Source organism: Macrobrachium nipponense, chromosome 31 (genome assembly GCF_015104395.2).
Source record: "Macrobrachium nipponense isolate FS-2020 chromosome 31, ASM1510439v2, whole genome shotgun sequence".
Taxonomy (NCBI): Eukaryota; Metazoa; Arthropoda; class Malacostraca; order Decapoda; family Palaemonidae; genus Macrobrachium; species Macrobrachium nipponense.
The window spans coordinates 11102736-11108892 of record NC_061093.1 but is presented as its reverse complement, the minus strand read 5'-3'; positions in this window follow the sequence as shown (position 1 = coordinate 11108892).

Below are 6157 nucleotides of genomic sequence, written 5' to 3'. Positions count from 1 at the left end.
CATAAAGCAAGAAGACGGTAACAAAAACTCTGAGCGAAATGCAGCGGCAGTTGTCACGTAGTGAATTTTTTGTACTGAATATGGAAAACTAAGAAGGAGAAGAACCCCTGAGGTGGAAGCAACGTTGACGAATTAGATCAAGCATTAGTGATGACGACGATGATATGGAATAAAATTCAAGTCGTCTTTTTGGTTTAAATAATTCGAAAGAAAACCATCTTTGAATCTCGGTCTTTGCTTCTGGGACAGTGGCATATTCTAAATATCTAGTGGCGGGAAAAATGAGGGGGCCGGTTGTTTGGAAGGATTCAGTGACAAGTTTTCTTAAGGTAATATGATCATTCATAATACAAAAACATCGGACGCTGTAATCTTTATTAGAAAAACTATTATAATAATATGAACCTGCAAAGTAGGATATATGTATTGGTATCTATTTCTCGTCCCGAGCCTCCTCACTCAATCTTAATTGCGATTGTCAGTTGTCACACTGCTCATGACAGCTCTACATCTCTGAACAGGAAGGAGGCGTGACGCAGATCGAGAGATAAAATATGCTTCTCTCTGTTTTCCTGTCTTACAATCACATAAATTCTCACTTGTCGTTATGAATCTCGAATAAAATAATTTATTATATGTATAAACGTAGGCGCATTGTCTTCTGCCAACTCGGAAGCAAGAAAATGTGTTGTATTGGCGTAGACGTCTGCAACTAATGACTGAGAAGTGATCAGGCGCTCACTAAATTTAATTCATTCCATCCTAAAAATAAATTGAACCGGACAACAAGTGACCTAAGTGGACGGGTACCTATAACACGACTAAGATTTGCTAAAAGTTTGTCCATAGTTTATCCTCTGGTTTTGGCAAAAATAGGATAAGATTTACCTGGGCTAGATGTACCATAATGATGATTTAAGATGAAAGTGCAAGAAATAACACAACCTCAGCTTTGGTCGACTCAAGTTAAGTTTTCTCCTTAAGGCATCAGCTATCCCTCCCTCATTAATAAACGAGGCTCATGAAGCTAAATTGACATTTAACTCTAAAAATATATGAAATGTCGTAGGTGATTAATTAAGACAAAGTTCCAAATATTCCCGTTTTTACACTAGACCGAGTCGAGAAGCACAGAGAACGAAGTTCACGAGTTCCCGTATAACCTCCGTCCATGAAGTGCTCTGTAAGTTACTGAAATCACGATCTTTAAGCCTTACATATCTATCTTGATGATAGATTATTATGATAATTTCCCTCTTGGGTTTAAAAGTGTTTTCGGGGTATAATATATAGTACTAAAATTGCTACTGAATTATTATTAATGGCTTATCTTCATCATAAATGTTTACATTTTACTTAAAATAACTTTCACAACATTATTAATTTGAAAATTATCCAATGGGGTCCGCGGACCATACTTTAAGAAACACTGATCTAGACTCTAGAGTCTAGAAACTTGTCTGCAGTCAAAAAGCAGGGTTACAAATAAAAATCGGATATTTCTGCAACCCGTCTGGACTTTAGTAGGTTTCGTAAAGCCTTGTTCTGTGAGGCAATTTGGTACTGTCATACTTCAGTGCTATTTCTTTAAGGCCCCATACACTGAAAGATTGTATGAAAAATTATATCGTTCGCAAAAACATAGCGTATGGGCTTGTCTGAATGCAAAAGTAGGCGGAGTTTCGTGGTCTGAACGATCTCGGCGGAATCTGTCACGAATCACGATTAGGTTGCTGGCTTGTCTGCCATGCACAGGTCGTTCAATGTATGCGTTTGCCTGCCGATATAAAGCTATCGTGCACGTCTCTTCTAGAGAGATGATGCCGTCAATTCCCGTCACAAAATCTTTGTTAACCCTGAAATTGGTGTGTAGAACGTTCATACTGTCTGATTAGTGTGTGTGTGTCGATAACGACAATCGCTCAGACAATCGTTCAGTGTATGGGGGCCCTAAGAAAGACCGCGACGCCCACGACATTTTGTGGGCAGTGAGTCAGTGATAGGCCCAGAAAGTTAATCGAGTCACCGAGTGTCGAGTCCTGTGACTGTCGTCATTGAAAGTCGCCACAATCGAGTTGCCAAGAAGCTTTTCTCGTCAATTTTTCGTATGACTCATTAGAGGAAGTTACTGGCGGCTGCCTATTAATTCACATCTGGCCAAAGTGCGTTACCATCACTGCTGTTACCACTTATATTACCAATAAGTAACGTATTTTTAAGATGATCCTCAAGGGCAGATGAAAGGGAAGGTTGAGAATGCGTATTGATTAAACTTGCAAAAGGAATAGGATGAGCTTTTAGGGAAGTGGTAACGAGTCAAGATTAAGTGCTCCAAAAGATAGATAGATAGAGAGAGAGAGAGGGGAGGGGGGGGGGGGGGCGAACAGGTGTGTACCTCCAACCTGTTTTTTATTCTTAGGAAGGTAATTGAAACTTCTGAAACTAATCCTAAAAAAATGAAAGAAAAAAAATTGTGCAATACCCTTACCATGAAACCCTTAACAGTGAAGACTGTGGGAATCGGATATCAAATATGTTGTAACTCCATCGAAGTATGTAGTCCAGTTGTAAAGAGCTTAATATTATTACGTGTTTGGTGAGCATCGCTCCAAGTTTTGTTTTGTCCTTTATATGATCAAAGACTTGAGGCACTTAATTAAGAGGCGATAAAAAACCAACGAAAATTTTGTGTCTGGGTTATTCAAAGCTGTGGGGATATAGTTAGACCCCTTTGGGCGTGCTACATGTTACCTACAATGAAAATGGGAAATGACTCGACGAGAGATGGTTTAAAGCAGCGGCAAAATGAATCCTAGACGACAAGTAGGTACGGATTTGAAGAGGCTGGAGTTCTCTTTTTCAACTTTGTTAGGGATGCAACAAAGGGTAAGTGTTGGTGCACCTACAACTAGAGAGAGAGAAAAAACCGCTGTTTTCAGATACACATGCGCTTTCATTAACATTCTAGGAAAAAAAAATAGCCTGAAAAACTGGTGTAAGCTCACAAACCAACTCTTCTGGAAACCTATTCCAAATGCCGCCAGCTTGGTGGTTGGTGGTTGAGCAGACTGGAAAGATAAGGGAGTGGAGAAACTAAGTACTACCATTAACCATACATGTTTACTGTCGTGAGAGGTATTTAGAAACCACCAAATACAAGGAAAGGACATCCGCGCGAATATAAATGTTTTTTTCAGAAGAGGCTTTTGCTTGGACGCCCTTATGTACTGAGAGGTACAGACATACATGCACACACTTGTGTGAGTGCGTGTGTGCATGTATATAGGTATGCATCCGGAGTTAGTGGGTCCTGGTATGCATGTTATGTTGTGTATGTGGGCTCTATGTATGTATGTGCGTGTGTTCGTGTATGGGCAGAGACAAAGTACAGCCACACATAGTCGCACCTGCCCGTGTCCATCATAGTGTTTGTAATCCAGAAGCAGTAAAGCTGTCTTAATTCTTTATTGTCATTATGGCACTTTTTTTTCTTAGGTCTATGACGTTACTGATAATGCAAAAGAAAACTGCGCAATGCAAAAGTATAAAGGTTTCCGGCGTAGTCTTTCCTGTAGTTCTATTGCAATATGAACTCACCTTCCTTCGGAGGGGAGGCGAATAAACTTCGTAGCACTATATGCAGCCAAGCAAAAAGCACCAATGTTATTATTATTCCTTTTCACAGATCATCCAGCACTGACCTTGTGCCACTATGCAAAAGCCACTTTCCCTCACCACCCTTCTCAGTGTTAGTTCTCATAAACTGCGCACCGAATTCAAGCAAGGACCACCGATAGGCTCTGGGATGGCGGTAGGTACACCAGCACTTATCTCAACCTCTCACCCACAATATGTCGTGCGTTACCAACTCGTTTCTGGTCTCCTGGCAATGCTGAATCAATCACTAGTACTGCTATACATCCCTGATCAGGGCCGTGCTAGGATTTGCGAGGTCCAATTAGAAAATTGGGAATTGATGTATGTTTATGTTTCGCGTAGTATACTTTTCTTAAAAAAAAAAAAAAAAAAAACGTTAAATGCTTGATATGCTGAATATTGAAATATAATGTGAAAGGTTTCTCTTTACAATACAGGGTAGGGTAAGGCTGCTGTGGTATATTTTATCACTAACATTATGGAAATGAAGATTTTTTTTTTTTTTGCGGATAATATAAAAAATGATTTTCCTAGTGAAAATTTTGTCGACGTAGTATGCATAAAAAAAAAAGTGAGGAATAGTACTTTCGCGTTCTTCATTTCATGTTTTCGAAAACGTTTTATTCATCTTAGAATACAGAAAAGGCTTCATTTGGTAACTCTGGCGCGGGGCCCAATTTATTGGGGGTCGCTGTAAGGCCCCCGAAAATCTTTTTAGAAAAATCAACAAAATAGGAGAAATTTGAAGCCACTTGTAAAGGGAATTTGAGGGATTTCTATCCCTTAAAAATGCTGTACATCAAAATTTTGGGATAATAAATGAAGATGAAAAGGTAGTGGAAATTTTTAAACAAACCAAGTTATAAACTCTAGTATTGGGCCTAGAATATCTGCAATTTAACATATGCATTAAATATAGCTCGCTACCTGCACAAAGGTCATTCAGGAAAACAAGAAAAGTTGATGTGAACAGGAAGATCTGAAACTTGGTAAAATGTGTAGAGATAAAATGCTACAAAATTTTAACAAGGTTCATCTAAGGAAATTTCAAAATAAACATATGCTTTATGCGTTTCAAATATTATCTACTGCATTGGTGGATACCTCCTTGATCTTAATTTAGCAAAATTATTAACCAGTATTTATCATTGTTAAGATTTTGAACAAGCTCCTTTTCTGAGGCCATGAGAAGCCAGTCATTGAAGCGATCATTTTTCATGGCAGTTCGTAAAAGCGTTTTCACTAAACTAAGTGCTGAAGACGGTCGTTCATTGCTGGCAGTAGTTACTAGGAGTGTGATTAGAATTTCAACAATTTTAAGAATTTCTGAGTTGGCACATTCTAATGGTTGGAGTTCATCATACAATTCAAACAAATTCTTAGGCTTTTCATTCTTAGTTAAAAAGTGACTCTTTGCTACAGAAATTTGGGCGTTTAGAAGGATCCAAAAAATCTCATCCAAGTTAAAAGACTTTTTAATTGATGCAACTGTAGGAATGAGTGAGGGCAATACAAGTGTTGCTCATGAGGCAGCATTCAAAAGAATCTATTTTGACATATTAGACAGATTTCTCTCTGAGATGAATAATAGATTCACTCATAATATGCCACTGATAGCAGCGATGAATGCACATGACTGTAATTCTAATGACTTTTTAAATGATAAGAAACTGTCTACCATAGTACTACATTTTTATGAGGATATAAATCCTCATAAAACTGTAGTACTATGGTAGACAGTTTCTTATCATTTAAAAAGTCATTAGAATTACAGTCATGTGCATTCATCGCTGCTATCAGTGGCATATTATGAGTGAATCTATTATCCATCTCAGAGAGAAATCTGTCTAATATGTCAAAATAGATTCTTTTGAATGCTGCCTCATGAGCAACACTTGTATTGCCCTCACTCATTCCTACAGTTGCATCAATTAAAAAGTCTTTTAACTTGGATGAGATTTTTTGGATCCTCTTGGGCCTGCTTGGAGCCTTTCAAATTTGTATCAATCTCATACGCAGCAGAAAACTCTTAGCCTTGACAAAGATATCAGAGAAACCTTCATCAGTTCTCAAGACCTGTAGTTCTTTAATAGTTGACTGTATGAGAGAGAGCAAACTTCAGATAGCAATAATTCCTTTGCTTTCTGCAACATGAAGATTCACTACAAACTTGAAAGACAGTAACTGTTTGTAGAGTCCAGTTGCTTTAGCTTGCAGCTTCTGAATCAGAGCTCTCTTCAACTTTGTGAAGCACTGCTAACAAACTTCCATATCGAAGCTTCACTTTTGCAAATGACCGATAATAATAAGACCACCTTGTTATAGCAGGTCTCTCTAATGTCAAAACCAACAGGTCTTCTGCTTTCTGTGCCTCTATGAAAAGTTGGTACCTTGTATTGCTGTTAGTTATAAATGTGTACAGTGTGTTAATAACTGATAAGAATGAGAGAGGAACCACCGATATTTCTTGACACAGTCACCCAGTACTATATTAAGCCTG